The following is a 16,507-nucleotide window of genomic DNA, read 5'->3' on the forward strand; positions in this document are numbered from 1 at the left end:
CTCACCAAATTTTCATATGAAGACATGAAAGCTGTCAGAAAAGCAAAGTTTTGCTCAGCTTCCTTCATATTAACATTAGGTGGTGAAGCAAATGGATTAGTAGTAGTTGAACTTCCAGAACCACCAGACAATCCAGAATTACCAGCAGAGTAAAAACATACTTTTGGATCATTAAACATAGTTGATTCTTTTTCACTTGCAACTTGAGTAAGAAAAGCATTTATTGGAGAGATCGTTGAACTAAGAGGCATACTACCACCATAGAAAGCAGGATCTTGACTTTCCTTGGAGGATTTTTGACACTTAAGATCATATTCTCTGGCTTCAATCTTTTGTAAAAATTCAAGTGCAGTTAAGTCTTCATTCAAGAAATAGTCATTCTCTTTCAAAACCATTAGAAATGTCGAGTAAGAACTTGGAAGCACACTCTTAATAGTGTCAATTTTATCAGTCTCAGAAATTTCCAATTTCATTTTGTCCATTTCAGCAATTAAATGATTAAACCGTGTAATCATCTCTTCAACTTTTTCTCCCTTCAATAGATTAAAGTTTCGAAACTGAAACTTGAGCATCACTTTCTTACTCTCAGCTGTGTTCCCCATACTTCTCATACGCAGATGTTGAAATAAAGAAGCACATCTCTTGATACTACCCACTTGATGAAAGATATTTTCGGGCAGTGCCATAGTAAGAGTAGAATAAGCTTTTATCTCCATTTCTAAAGCTTTTTTCTCTTCTTGTGAGTATTGAGAAACAGATTTAGGAGTATACCCAATAGTATCATCACCAATCATTGATGCCATATAAACCTCATCTAGACAATATGAGCAATCAGGGTGAACGGAACTTAAATGAGCACGAAACCGAGGTTCCCATTTAGCAAAATCGCTAAATTTCATCAACCTAGGACACTTCGAATGTGAACCTATCTCGGTATCAAGTTGTAACATTTGTTGCATCAACATGTTTTGAGAAGCTAATGCATACATACCAGCCATTATTGTAAAAGTGTCAAACTTAGAGGTTTAAAATTTAAAATATGTTAACGAATCTGTAAACAGTGTAACGAACTGTGAACAGTAACCAACAAATCAAATCTTAACGAAATAAGATTAATCAGGTAACAAACCAAGATTGAACTTAACGAATCAATCCTACGAATCAGATAGTCAACGAATCAGATTCAACAGTAAGTCAAACTAACGAATTGACTAACGAATTGGCTAGCGAGTTGCTAAGTGTAATCTTAACGAATTAGAAGATTTTCAGTAACGAATCACTAAAGAAGACTTAGTGAACTAAATAACGAACCAGCTACAGTTGATAACGAATCAATCTTGTAGCGAATCAGGTTGTTACAATGGTTTGTAACAAACACTGACACCGAATGCCACGTGGCACAGGTTGTTATAACACAATTTCCAAGATAGACACGTGTAACACGAATTAGTTAACACGAATCACTAAACAAGTGACACGAATCAAATATTGATGCGAACTGGTTAACGAATTAGCTATAACTCATAGCGAATTAGTCAGATAGTTAACGAATCAATGTGAATATGTTAACAAATTATGTAGAATTCTTAACGAATCAAAAACATATTCAAATCTTCAAAGGAGATATTCAGATTTCTGGAAACAAAGAACACAATTCCCAGAAACATAGATTTGTAATACACCCTCAATACTTAACAAAATTGCACAAATCAATAATCAAAACACTCGATATCACAACGCGAAACCAACTCGATAATCCTCGTAACCCAATAACACTCAATCAATCCAAACACAACCCAAACCTCAATTACAGTGAACAATACCTCACCAATACCTTAACAACCTCAAATCCAGTCCAATTCCTTCACATATAATCCATTTTAACCTCAAATCAATTAAAATCAAACCGAATTACCAGAATTATCATAAAATAACAATTAACAGTCTAAAATAACGAATTAACAGTCACAATCAAGAGCAAAAGAGTATCTGATACCACTTGTTTAATCTCTTGTTAATCTCTACTAACACAGATCTCATATCTGAGTTGTATATAAATTAACCTCAATAAGGATCTAGTTCATTATTGCCATTGATCTATAGTTAATACGTATATATTAATTGTATATATGTGATTTATTAATAATATTAATATGTATATGAAGATTGAGAGAGAGTATTTAGACAGAGTTTCGTTAATTATCTCCAAAACTTAACTTAAGCGTGAACAGTGTTCACCTATAAATAGAGGATGGGGTTAGTTCGTTAACATTCCCTAACGAACTAACACCCAACTCGTTACATACATTAAACTTAAATAACCATAATGAATCGTCCCCTGATTCGTTAACATCCGCTAACGAATCAGGAGGAAATAAGCTTAAGGCTTAGTTCGCTAAACAACACAAGCGAACTAGACCTTACATTAGCGAACTAACAAGTTAACTTAATTGTTTATTACATTAAAAAAACAACAAATACGTTAAGGATAAATACAAAGACCTCGAGACGCAAAACCGTGCACTAACAATGATTGATAAAGAATGAATAACAGTAACTTAACGAATGACAAGTAAACAGTGACGAATGACAAACGCGAATAGCTTAACGAATGAGGTAGTGTATAGATGAAGAATGAGTGAACGGATGGGTTACAAATAGACAACAAATGAGTTGACGAATGAGTAACAAATGGTTGACGAATGACAAATGAGTGGTTGACGAATTAACTTATAACGAATCAACTATAGTGATGAATGAGTTTGTTATTCTGTTGTAACAAACTTGACATGTGCCACGAATTAGATAAGGATCGATAGCGAATGAGTATCACACATTTAAAGAATGAGTGAATTAACATAACGAATGAACTATGTATCTTCAAATCTTCAAGTTATGATTTCCAGATCTGGAAATTTTCCAGATCCAAACTATGATTCGGACGAACACATATCCATGGATTAAACACTCGATTCTCAACCAAATCTAGCAAATTAATAATCAAATTGTTCGTCTCAGTCTCACGGACAAACCGAAACCAATACAAACATACAATTTCTAACCAAAATAAACCCGAAATCCAAATATCAACCAAAACCAATCCTCTGTTTCCACACCGCACAAACTCAATCCAAATCCATATCCAACAATCACAATAACTCAATTCATCAATCACAAAGAACACAAATTCAATTCCGACTCCAATTCCAATCAAATCAGCCTCCAATTAACATCTAAGCATGTTAATTCAGCTAAATTCGATAAGCGTAAACTCATATCTAAAATTAACAATTACTCAATGTATTATCAATCAGTTCATTTCAAATTACTTTAACACATACACAATCTAACCTCTGAGCTTTAATATCACTTGTGAATATGATCTGATAGAGCTTTGATTACTAATTGATCATAATTAACCAATAGGATCTAGTTATCTGATATGTATATGTGTGTAATAGATTAAGGGACAAAGTGATTGAGAAAATAATTCAGCAGAGTAACGGCTCGGAGAAAAATACTTTAAGAACTATTTAAATTAAGTAAGGTATGAACAACCTAATATAGAAGACGAGATGCCATTCGTTACACATCCTGTAACTAATGGCCTTCATTCGTCTTCCTTTATGTACGTTATTTCCATGTTAAAGCGAATGACTCATTCGCTATACCCCATTCATCAACATTCCATGACGAATGGATCTAATACTTAACAACTAAGGTCCATTCGTTAAACATCCTTAACAGATATACATCTACCTATAACGATTAAGTTTCATTCGTTAAACATCCTTAAACAATGAACTATAATTAACAACGAATGGGCTCATCGTTAAACATCCTTAACGAATGAGCCATAACTAGCGAATGGATCATAATTACATAAATTCCCTTTTACATTAAAATAATAAAAAATTACAAAAGACTATTACAAAGACTCGAGACGACAAAACAGTGCACTAACAATAACAAACACATGATTAAACTAGAACAATCTAACAAAATATGGATGAATCTTTCTTCTTTAATGGTGATGGATGATGATGATGACCTCCAAGTCTTTAAACCCTCCACAAGATCTTCAATATGAGTGTAAAGTGTGTGTTTTATAAGTGAAACTTGTATAGAATTCTCTCCAAGCACACCAATTGAATGCAACATGCACATCTATTTATAGGTTGTCTGGCACTCGGGCACTGCCCGTGTTTGGTGAGGCACACCCCCGTGTCCAGCTGTTCAGTCGCATTAAATGCTCTGTCAAATCGTACATGCTGACTCACCACGGGGGCGTGCTATGTGAGGCACGACCCCGTGTTTTTGAGTGTCTATTATATTTTTTTTTGTCTATTCTGAAAGGTGGCCACAATCCCATGTTCCCTAAAGCATGGCCCCGTGTCCAGCTGTCAAGTATTTTGTCTTTTTATGCAGATTTTTGTCTTTTCTTGCACAGGAAAGCATGAGGGCGTGTTCCGTGAAGCATGGGGGTGTTTTTGCTACTTTCTTTGATTTTCTTTTCATTTTCATTTGTTTCTTCGTTTGAGGCTTGGATATACCTGAAAATATAGTTTAACATGATAAGTAGTTATTTGAACTATATAATACGATAAAAGTTGCAGCTTTTAGAGATTATTTGATGCTTAAAAGATGTATATTTATATATACATCAATGGTTTGGTACTCTAAAGGCCACATATGTTGACCCAGTCCTTCGATGAGGATAACCATCAGGAAATCCTGAGTCCGGGGAGCCCGAAGACACTCAAACACCGCTTTCTTACAAGGGGGTGCAATTTTTCCTTTTTCAAATTAAATACTTTTGTACTGACTATCGGGTATTTAGTGAAAAAACTTCTGCTTTGCAACCTATACTCTAAAATATTTACAAAAAAGGTACCATCTAATGGTCACACGCCTAAGCCGAGAATCAGGGTGTGACATATAACTAATAGAAGGGTCATGTATAAAATTTTAAAGTTAGAAACCAGTTGATTGGGAATACGATGCTTCTTGAAGCATTACGTCGTTTAAACCAGACCTATATAACACATCGAGTCACATAAACATTTAAGGGTGGACAAACCCTATTTGATTAATGGAAGATGAAATTCTTAATTCTTCTATATTCTTGATTTCGACCATGTCACTCCGAGTCCAAAGGTGGCGGAACATGCCGGCGCGTAACGTATTGATTAGACGGTAGCTCAAAAGACACTAATTAAAGCGACAGTAATTATTTAATTTCATTAACATTATACAAATACAAAAATTCAACATAAGAAGCAACTACATCACGTTTTTTTGTATCTTGAATAATATCCTAAGGTAAAACTAATTTCTTCGATTTTGAAAAATGTCAATTACTTGTACTTATAGCATGTATAAAAATAGAGTTTGTCAACACGAATGTTGGTGAGAATACATAAGTTTTAGTTGAGATATATAGAGATAAAAACCACAATTCATATGTTAATGATGAGCATTACAATTCTTATGAAATGAAAGTGTAAACAACTAAATATATGTGGATTCGTTCCTGTTGATACAAAATCAATGTACCTGGGTAAATGTTTGGTCATACTAGATGAGAATAGATGAGGATGAAATACCAACCACAGAACATAAAATAAGCATTTAAGCACATAGAACATAATCATGGAGCATGCAATAACCACACACAAACATATATTGAATTGTGTTTTGAATGGATGTAGAAATAAAACATGAGTAAATTGAATAAGTTATACATGCTACCCCAAAATCTAAGGATGGAAAAAGGGGTATGTAAACTCACATTGAATTTGGTGGGTTGAAACATTAAGATATTGATTAAGAGTGTGAATGTCCTAACGTGTAAGCCCTAAATAAATGTAATAAAGATAGTTTTAGTTTTTGTTTGACGAATAATTTAACTAAGGGTTATAATGGTAAGATGATATGATAACATGTACTTGAAAAAGAAAAAGAATTATGAAAACAGAATTTTGACAGCTTGCTGTCACAGTATAGATAATTTTTACAAACTATGAAATAATTCCCCAAAATATAAAAAAAAAAACTCCAGTTAACTAAATCAATGTGTTAGGAACAACTTTCATTTAGAAAGTTTGGTTGGATTCGGACCCGAGATTGTATAAAACAGCAAGTCTTCTAAAAGGGTACTGATCTGTGCACTAATTTTAATTTAACCACTAAATATGGAGTCATAAAAATGAATTAAAATGCAAATGAAACGTTATTAGAATCACAACTCAATGAGTTTATTCATAGGCTTTGCTTTTTCACCATTTCAATTTGTTATGATAAAGTTATGGCTTAACCTTTGTTGGCTAAGAATTATGTCAATTCTGAATCATTATTATTAATGTCCTTTACATTTTAAAATGGTTTTTGATAGAAATAAATTATAAGTCATTGATGGGGTGATGAATAAAAGCATATGTATAATCAAACACTTATAGTTATTGTATAAAATAAATTATAAATAAAACTGAAGTTACAATGAATGTAAAAACCTTGTTAAGGTGTGACCATTGAAGATCATCTGCCAACCTTTAGTTCTTTATCTCCTGCACAACACACACCATTGTGTATAGATTATGTGGGATCCTTGACATGAATATATGATGGATTTTCAACCATATAAATGAAGAAGATGACAAGAATAAAAGAAACCTTAAAGATAGTACAACTAGTGTTATACAACAATTTGATTACCTAGATTTTTTACAAAATAGTAACAATAAGAAAAAATGAAGAAGATGAAGATGAGAAAGGGAGAGAGGAGAAGATAAATTCTTCTTTGAATTCCAAAGAAGAATTATAATGGTACAAAAGAAAAGGAGGGGATGATAGTCTCATATAAATAACAAGATTTGAATGGGCTAACTTAGGAAATTTTGTTTTTGTAAAAAGTTGTAAAACTTGGAGAAGGGGAAAGGGGGTGGGGTGAACAGCTTCAGGGGGTCTTTTCGGTTTTATTATATTGTATTTATAAGATATGTGAAGAAACATTTGCTACAATAATTAATTAGGTATAGTACTTAGGCTGGTTACATGTTATGTATATCGTTACACACTTATGAAAGAAACACACTTATGAGTTACAACTTATAATGTATATGCAAAATACATATACGTAACTTATTAGGGACTCCAAATATCGAGTTAGGTTATACGAGTTTTCAAACGCTTTAAATACGTAACACAGTATAAGTAACGCTTTGAGGTAACAATTTTCATTGATTAAAACTTAGTATCAATTACCAATATATAACATGATTAAAACATAGACATCCAACATTTCATTGATTATAAATGCTTAAAATCACATTGAAAACAAAAACGGGTTGGGTATCGGGTTTGAAAATTAACGAATATTACAGATCCTGTGGAATTGCAGATTCGTGTTGCCTATAAAAGGCAACCCCTCAGGTTTTTCAAAGCACCCCCGATTCATTTGCATCCAATTGATAAATTCCAATCCTTTAATGATAGACGAATTTAGGTTACAATGCAATCATTTAACCAAATTTGGCACGACAACATAAGTTGTTGTCACTAACGATTTTGTTCAGCATTCAAACATATATGGACAATAAATAAAAGGTCCCAGAATAATCTTTAACTTATACCAGTATTTTTTGACAGATTAAATGATCGCTGATTATATATGTCATTAATTAATGTATGGACAAATCCTGAATTTGGTTATGTATTTGGTTGTTGTTTCAATGTCACATCACAAGAAATCCGTTTAGTTATAAACTCTTTTTTTTCTCTAATGTACCATATTGCAAAATAATCATGCTACGAACTCGATATGATTTCACTTGAAATCCTAGAAAACTCAGTAAATTCAATAAGCTTAGCACTGTTGACAAGGTAAACTACCAGTTGCTTCATTGTATCTTGGGAAGTTATTCGCTAAAAACCCAAAGCGCATCTCTCTATTGAACAATGGGGACATAATTGCTTTAAGAATTCATTTGCCTTAAAACAATAATTTGTAAGACTGTCTCCAGTGGGCCCTTAATGGATAAGTCCTTGGAGGGTGTTCATGCATAGAAGCCCTGCTCATACACAAGGGCATGTATATGTATATCTATATCTATATCTATATTATATATTACATATAAAACATTTTAGATGGACATAATAGTCATTTTACATTTTTAAGATACCGTTAAAATTAAAAAGGGAGACGTCGTTATATTTATGACCTCCGGCCCATTAACAATTCTCCGTTCATGTCACCGGGCATAAATTGAATGCTACAATATGTTACAAAACTGAATGCTTGCGACCTTCCATATCCCCCAATCTCTTTCATTGATTCTTGACTGATTGATTTCTGGTTCAAAATCTGTTTCAACAATCTCCGCAATTGATTGCAATTGCTAACTGGTGAGCCAGGGCTCCTCAACAATCAGTTTCAGTTGATTAATTGGTTCAATTGATCCTATTCATTCAATTTGTTAAACCCTAAGTTACAATCTACATGTTCAATTGTCACAAGGGTCAGCAACAGCAGTGGCGAATTTGATGACGTCACCTCACAACAAGTTTCTGTAAGTTGTTGAGTTTGTTTTGTTTCAGTTGATTTAGGGTTTATGGTGGTGTAATTACATTGTTTATGAACTTATGATGCTTGTATAGTTGTATGATAGAGTTTGTAAGTAGTTTAGCTGGTTGCACACCAGGTGTTTGTGGAAATGTCACAGATAGTTTTAACTTTTTAAGTAGCTAATTGTTACTTGCTCTTGTTTTATGTGGTGGAAGGTTATGTGTTTTTGAGTTGGTTTTGAACAGTATGTGTTCACTAGACTTGGTTTAGAATATTGCACACCAAGTGTTTGTGGAAATGTTACAAATGGTTTTAACTTTTAAGAAGCTAATTGTCGGTCACTTGTTTCATGTGGTGGAAGGTTATGTGTTTTTGACTTGGTTTAAAAAGTATGTGTTCACTAGACTTGGTTTGGAGTATTGCACACCAAGTGTTTGTAGCAATCAACCTACATGTTATCGGAGTGATTCACATCATGTAGCAACCGAAATTCAATCAATGCTTGGTTACTGGCCCTCTACTTTAAATATGCCCCATGTTTGCTATCCGAGGTTTCGTTATCATTAGCCAGGTGCGTGATCATGTTCTCCTCCTATTTGTCATGTCCAAAACCTAATCTAAACCTAATTGTTATTTATATTGTTAACGCAGGTTTTGCAAGGTTGGATTTTTCTACCCAGTATGCATATTCTTTGTTTTATATTCAATGCCGAAATCATATAAAGATGTCAATAATATGATTTTCAAAATATTTGTAGTGATTATATAGAAATTTGGTGTAAAATGGTTGACTAAAATTAGTCTGATACATTTCTTCTATTATATGCTTTTATTTTCAACAGAATTATTTAAAAGAAAAATGTGTGATGTTTATGTTTTCAGGTACAAGAATTGCTTCGAGGTGTCGAGGATGTTGCATCCCTAGCTCAGGTTCGTTGTAATAATTGATTATAACTGCAGATGATTGTTGGATTTGTGTAGAAGCTATTGAAACTTGTGTGTTTTAGGGCGTAGTGAAGCATATTGTTGATGTTAGTAGTTGAATTGGTAAACTAATTAGTTCATAGTTTGTATTGGTTGAAATTGATGGGTTTATTAGTTGATGAACAGATCAAATCCACTTCCATTATAAATATTAAAAATTAAATATATTAAATGCTTAGATTGATAACATTCTTAAAATTATTTTGATATAGACTGTTGAGCAATATGGAAACTGAACAGATCGTGTGGAAATCAACACAAATGAGGTGTTCCTATATTCAAGTACTTACTGACATAGAGGTGCTTGTTTTGTTTCATAATTTTTTAAATTAGTTGCCGGGTTAATGAACATGTTTTATAACTTATAACTACTAATTATGATTTCAGGATATTTTAGTAAAAGCTCAGGCGCTCTCGCCACATGCTCTAATAATTGATTCTATTAAAATGGTTCATTAGGCGGGAGTTACCGATTGCGCGGGAGGTATCTATTAGGTTAGATTTATGTTTAATTTTTTATAAAACTCTGAAAAATCCATTTTTGTTAGATATGATGTGGATATTAAATGTTTACACGTTAAAGAATGTATTGCTTTGTTTCGCTAACAAAACAGACATACCTTTATTTTGGGTGAGTAAAAAAACGAGCCTTTTATACTCTTTCATTGATTAGTAATTTGTTAGTTTGGACTGAAAAATATATTTTGATTTGGGTCAAACCGGGCATGTAACAAAGTCGGGAGACATAGCTAGATCGCGTGTATTGGAGCATATTGTTGATGCAGTGTTATAGTTGGTACCCTTTTGCTTTATAGTTTCTATGAAATATTTTAAAAAAATACTATATAAGCCTTTTGTTATAATGATATTTTGTGATTATATGGTGTGATCAGTATTCCTCTCATCGTCTTCTTTGGGGATTCAAGTGGATCCACTGATGAGGTATTTTACTTTTATTTTTTGTATCAAATCAAGTATATTCGGGTAATTGAGAATTAGTTATGTTTTGCTTTATTTTTCAGCTCGGTGTGTTTGAAATGACGCCATGTGGACTACAAGCTGTCAAGAATCTGTGTGAGATTTTCTTGAGTGAGGAACGTTCAGATTCAGAATTCTTGGCAGGTCTGGCAATTGCTGTAATTATGGATGGGTCCCGCACGTTTGTCGTTGAAATTCAGGTTGGTTGGTTGAATTGCTCAACTCGAACACGACCCATATTTTTATTCGCATTAAAGTCACCAACCCTAATTCACATACTAAAAATCATGTGATCCGAACATGGTCATATAAAGGTGTTTAAATGGGTTGGCGGGTGATAATCAAGTTGTGAATCTTTTATATGAATTGTTGGGTTGCAAAAAAATGGGTTAATTAATTCGTCTACATGTTAAAACTAAACAGGTCGGCGGTTGACCTGGTTAACTAAAAGGGTTAAACAGGTCAACTCAAACATGACCCGTTTGATTAAACTGGCCAAAAGGAGCACACCCCATTTAATTAAACAGGTCATTCTACAAAAAGTAATCATTTAGATAAAAGTTTAGAAGAATTTGTTTGCAGGCGCCATGTGCAACTGGGTCCTCTCTTTCTAGGCAAGTGAATGGAAGTCAAGCAGGCCGAGCTGACATGATTATTGCTGTAAGTAATCATTAAAAATAATCTTTTTCAAATTTAATTAAAATTTATTAATATTTTATGTCTTTATTTAGGTTCTTATGAAGCAAGCCAGTCTCAAGCTCCAATCAAATATAAGTTGTAGTTTCTTTTAATATGCTACAAGGAAAATGGCTCATAATTTTCTTTTATTATTAATATTGTTATATTGTTATTATTATTATTAGCTAAATATTGGTTGTAAATTACAGTCGATCTTCTTGAATGTTGTTAGCGGGGCTACCCTAACCGAAACTGCTGGGACAGGTGCAGTAGCAATATGTAGCAGGTATGCTAAATAGTTTTATATTTTATAAATTCAATATGAAAAATGTTGTGTTTTAAATTCATTGTGTTTGTGGGGCCCAATTTTCTTGAGTTTTCTATCCCAAGCACGGTGACGTTCATTGAAGAACTCGGGCTTGGTGGCAAGCTTCGTATAGTGAGATATTTATTATTTGTTATTTTGTGAAATAAACACGTATATTGATGGGTAATCGTAGGTACCAAAAATGGAGAAGAGGGTGAGTATAGTGACAAAACATGGCTAAAGTGTTTTGTGCCGGTGCCGAATGTAAAGTTGAAAGGGTTAAATTTTGAAGAATGGAGGTTTTGGGTGCAAAGATTTAAAAAGATGTTATAAACAGTGTGTTCGTAACAGGTTGAGAGCTTCAAATGATGTTTTTTTTGGATCATATTTGTACAGTGCCATTTGAACACTTCTTTAAGAAAGTTGGCTTACAAATGTTAGTTGTGTTGGGTCTGCCAGTTGGTGAGCAAGAGTTTGGTCAAAACGTGTCATTTTTTTAAAATTACCAAATTGATTCGGGTAAAAAACGGGGTGGTGACCAATTTAGATTTTGTAAAAGAATTGTTTATTTCGTACAAAATTTGTTTTGGGCCTGCTTTGACATGTTTGCGGCAGCAGGTGTTAAAATATGAAGGTGATTTAGTGACAAAGTTAGGATTTCACTTATAAGTGATAACTCATTACACAGCGCACTGTACACTACAAATCAGTACGAGGAGATAATTTGCGTGAACCCGCAGCAACGCTCGGGCACTTTTGCTAGTGTGTATATATATATATACATCTTGGTTTTTATGAAAAGGTGGGCTCAAAGTGAAAAAATAATTTTTTAAATAGTGTATTTATTGGGTAAGTGGTGAGGTGAAAATTAAAAAGGGTAATGATATTTGTAGGGTTGAAGAAGAAATTGAGGTTTTAGGGTGTTTGTAAAAATATTATGTGGTAAATGGTAAATGAGGTAACAATTAAGGGCACCAAGGACGCGGAGATATAGTCTAATTATCTTGATTATCTTATACAAAATATATACTTTAGATACTATCCAGAACCACAAAACAACCAAGTTACCAAGATACACATTTAATGGTTAAATAAACAAAAACCAGCGGGTAAAAGGGTGGGAATTCGTTTCTAACTGCTTTTGTTTTATGTTATGAATAAAGGACTTTCAAAAAAGCATGATCAAACAATTGTTTTTGTGTAAATGGTTGTGAAGTCTGAAACGTGTAGTTATGAATGGAAGACCTTCTGGATGCCGCCATTGTTGAATTAGTCAAGATGTGGTCGGATAAAGGGTGAAGGAACACGTAAACTAAGGCTTCAAAGTGTGAAATTATTTAATAATACTCAGGCATGCAATGTTATATTCACTGGGAAGTGTTTTAATATTGGAGCTAGTGGTATCTTGGTGGACTCGATTAAAGCTATAATTATGCTATTGCTAAACTGTATTATCACTTTACTTTGTTAATGCGAATTGCAAAATATATTTGTTCAATCACAATTCCTAACCAATTCATTATATTTTACGTGTCTTTTATTCATTTCAACTTTCTTATTGCATTCCCTGTTGTAAAAAGTAAAACCTTTTTCTTTTTTATTTTAAGAAAATATCCAAAATAGCTAATTTTGAGCAAGGTTTTTCACTTTTATCCATATTTTTCAGACAATTCCTAAAATAGTCAAAATATAACATCGGATCCGACATAAACAAAAAACTGATGCAACGTATTAATGTGATCTATCAGAAGTCGTAACATCTTCCATTTTTCCAGCGGGTCTGACTGATTGGATTTTTTTCCAACGCATTCGTGAAGGAGCCACACAAAAATAAAAGTCAGTCCGACGGTTTAGTTCCGTTACCAACGGATTAATCTTCCATCAAATTTCTCTAAATTGAACTCATGGGTTCGTCACTTTCTTGTGCGCATTTCTCAAAAGCAAATGTGATTCATAGAAAATAAACACAATGGTTGTGTTCTCCTGAAATACTATGTGATTTACCCTATGGATTTGCTTCATTATGTGAAGAAATAAGAAAGATGGAGATGTGGGTTAGTTATGGATGTTTTGGGGTTTGAGATGTAAAAGATAAAGTTAGAAAAAACTATGTTGAAAGACGAAAAACAATTACGACGAACAACGGAAAAACTTTGTTTTTCGTCGGAAGATCATACATTAGAACACGTGGCGACTTCTTATAAGGTAGATGAATCCATCGGGTCAGAAACGGTTTACGTCGGATCCGACTAAATTTGATGGCCATTGTTAGAAAAGTTGGTCAAGGTTGGTTATTTTGGAATTTTCCCATATTTTTACCTAGGAATCTCCAAACATCACACCTAGGTTTTTTAAAACATACCTGATTTTGCATAGTTTACCGTTATTTTGAGCCCAGTATTTTTCGACGGTTTGCTAGAACATCGAACCGGCGGTTTTTTTTTTCTAAAATGTCGGTTGAAATCAGTAAACCAATTCTAACCCCAAGCGATATTTGATATTTTTCAGCCCATATTTTTTAAAAACAACTTTTAACCTAGCGATTAACATCGAAACGAATAAACTTTTGGATTATTTTTTGAAAGTCGAATTCTTTTGTATTATTTTTTTCTTTATAGATTAACTTTTGGATTGTAACTTATTATGGAATCATATACTATTGTGATATTTTTTGAGTTGAAGTTACATCTATATAATATAACAAGGTTAACCCGGTTAAACCTCGGTTAAACCCCGGAAGGAGCTAAATACGGTTGTTAAAACATTGATCACACCACAATCTGCAGCACTGTATTCTTCAGTAATTTATGCCTAAAAACAGTAGCTCCAACTTTGTGCCCTTTATTTCTACAATTTTTTTTCGACCCGTTAGAGAATTCATTTGAATTCCTTTTAATTTTTAGTAATTTATTCTTACAAACAATAGCTCCAACTTTGTGTCCTTTTTGCCTAGGGATTCCTTCCGACCGGTTATTTTTATTGTTGGCTTACTTATTGGATGGATATTCATATTCCTTCAGAACATGATGCTGTTGCTTATCTTTTGTATTTTTTTGCATAATCACATGTACAGGTTGGGTGGCCGAATTAAGAAAAGGGGTTGATGACGCTTGCATAACAATTGCCAAATTATACCTATTAAATGCATCTTAAATCACACCTCAGTACACTGATCATAGAGATATAATATAACAAAGACGGCCAGACGGGCTTGCATTAGTAGCAAGTAAATCCATTGCGTGTTTATAAAAGGTCTCTAAAATTTTTGGATATAAGCACCAATCCTAAAGTCTAAGACGAGGCAAAAAACCATAGCAAACAGTTTGGTTTATGATTTATGCAGAAAACTGACCATAAAAAACCGGACCGGACGGTAAACTTATTATTGAAGCTCAATTCGTGAAACCAAACCATTAGTAACGATTTAGTTTAAAGTTTATACGGTTCAGTTTCGGTTCTCAATAAGAAAAAATCAAACTAATGGTTTGGCTCACTGTATAACTTAGAAACCATTAAAAACTGAACACCCATACATAATATGCTAATTTTTTTTATTTGAAAACTTATAGCAATACTATACCCAAATTAAATACAATAAAATGCTCATTTTTATAGTGCAATTTTTTATAAAAATTATTAACGTATGAAAAAGTTATGATCGTTGGATAATCGTTGATGGAAAGTTATTTACAATTAAAATTTAAATGAACATATAGGTAAAGATAAAGGTCCAAAGTAATAACTATTTCTTAAATTTATAAAAGTTGAGTAAAGTTGACGGCAATGTTGAAACTATTTCAAGACATTTTTCTAATGGGCAAGTTTGTCCCTTTCTTACAAGTTATATAAGGTGTATCTTAAGCATTGAAAGTTGTTAATTACTTGGCGAGACATTAATGTGGACAATATTTTTATATGTGTTTTGTTTTAGTTTATCAGCTGGATAAATTTTATTGCTTATGTTTCTTTACTTAGTTTATTTTAGGGGAGTGCCCACTACAAAAAAATTTTAACATAAAAACATTAGAAAATAATACCTATCTATCAAAAATAGAACATAGAAAACAATATCAATTAACTACAATACCAATCTATATAAACAATATTTAAATAGCAAAGAAAAAACCTAATAATAACAAGAAAAGAATCATATCTAGGGAAAAACAAATAACATAAAATATTTACAACAACAAAAAAAACCTAAATAACAAGAAAATATCACTACAAAAAAATAGACCTAAGTCAACCTTTATTTCACAAAAAAAGCTGCATTAGTTGAAGTTGCATTAGATCTAGTATAACATTTTTCTTAGATAACGCAACTGTTTTATTCAAATGCAACGCTTTTAAAGGGTTGCATTTGAAAGAAACAGTTGCAATATATAACAAAAAAGTTGCACCAGGTCTAATGCAACTTCACCTAATGAAACTTTTTTTTGTGAAATAAAGGTTGCAATAGACCAATTTTTTTGTAGTGTATAAATCAATAAATAGTTATAACGTCTTGTAATCAGACATAAGCAAATATAAAAAACAAATAACAACAAACACTTATAAACATTAACCTTATAATAACATCGGCTTTGTTCTTATTGTTTTCATGTTAAAATGTATTTATATTTGATCATGAATTATTATTTTATTGCTTATATTTTTTTACTTAAATTTAGTGTTTACTTTTTGTCTCAACAGACTAAAATTTATGGATCTTTCACTATATCAATCAATCAATCAATCATACCCAGTAAAATCCCACCGACAGCAGAGCTATAGGTAGGGTCTGGGGAGGGTGGGATGTAGGCACACCGTACCTCTATCCAAAGGAATAAAGAGGTGGCTTCCAGAGAGACCCTCGGCTCTAAGAACATGTGTATGAAGCAAAAAAAAAAAAAAAATCAAAGTTAAACCGTTATATAAAAACTACTACTAATTATAATAATATTAATAGAAAGGTCACAGTTTAACCGCAATATAAAAGCTAATAATAATAATAATAA

The 16,507-nt window shown here is 32.7% G+C and overlaps 1 pseudogene; it reads left to right on the top strand.

Moving 5' to 3' along the window:
- Positions 1-9,422: 9,422 nt before the first annotated feature.
- On the top strand, positions 9,423-11,866 carry LOC143554691 (uncharacterized; annotated as a pseudogene).
- The last annotated feature ends 4,641 nt before the right edge of the window (positions 11,867-16,507 follow it).

This window comes from Bidens hawaiensis, unplaced genomic scaffold, assembly GCF_021521415.1.
Source record: "Bidens hawaiensis isolate Kalapana, Puna unplaced genomic scaffold, B.hawaiensis_p1.1 tig00017786_1, whole genome shotgun sequence".
NCBI classification, from domain to species: domain Eukaryota; kingdom Viridiplantae; phylum Streptophyta; class Magnoliopsida; order Asterales; family Asteraceae; genus Bidens; species Bidens hawaiensis.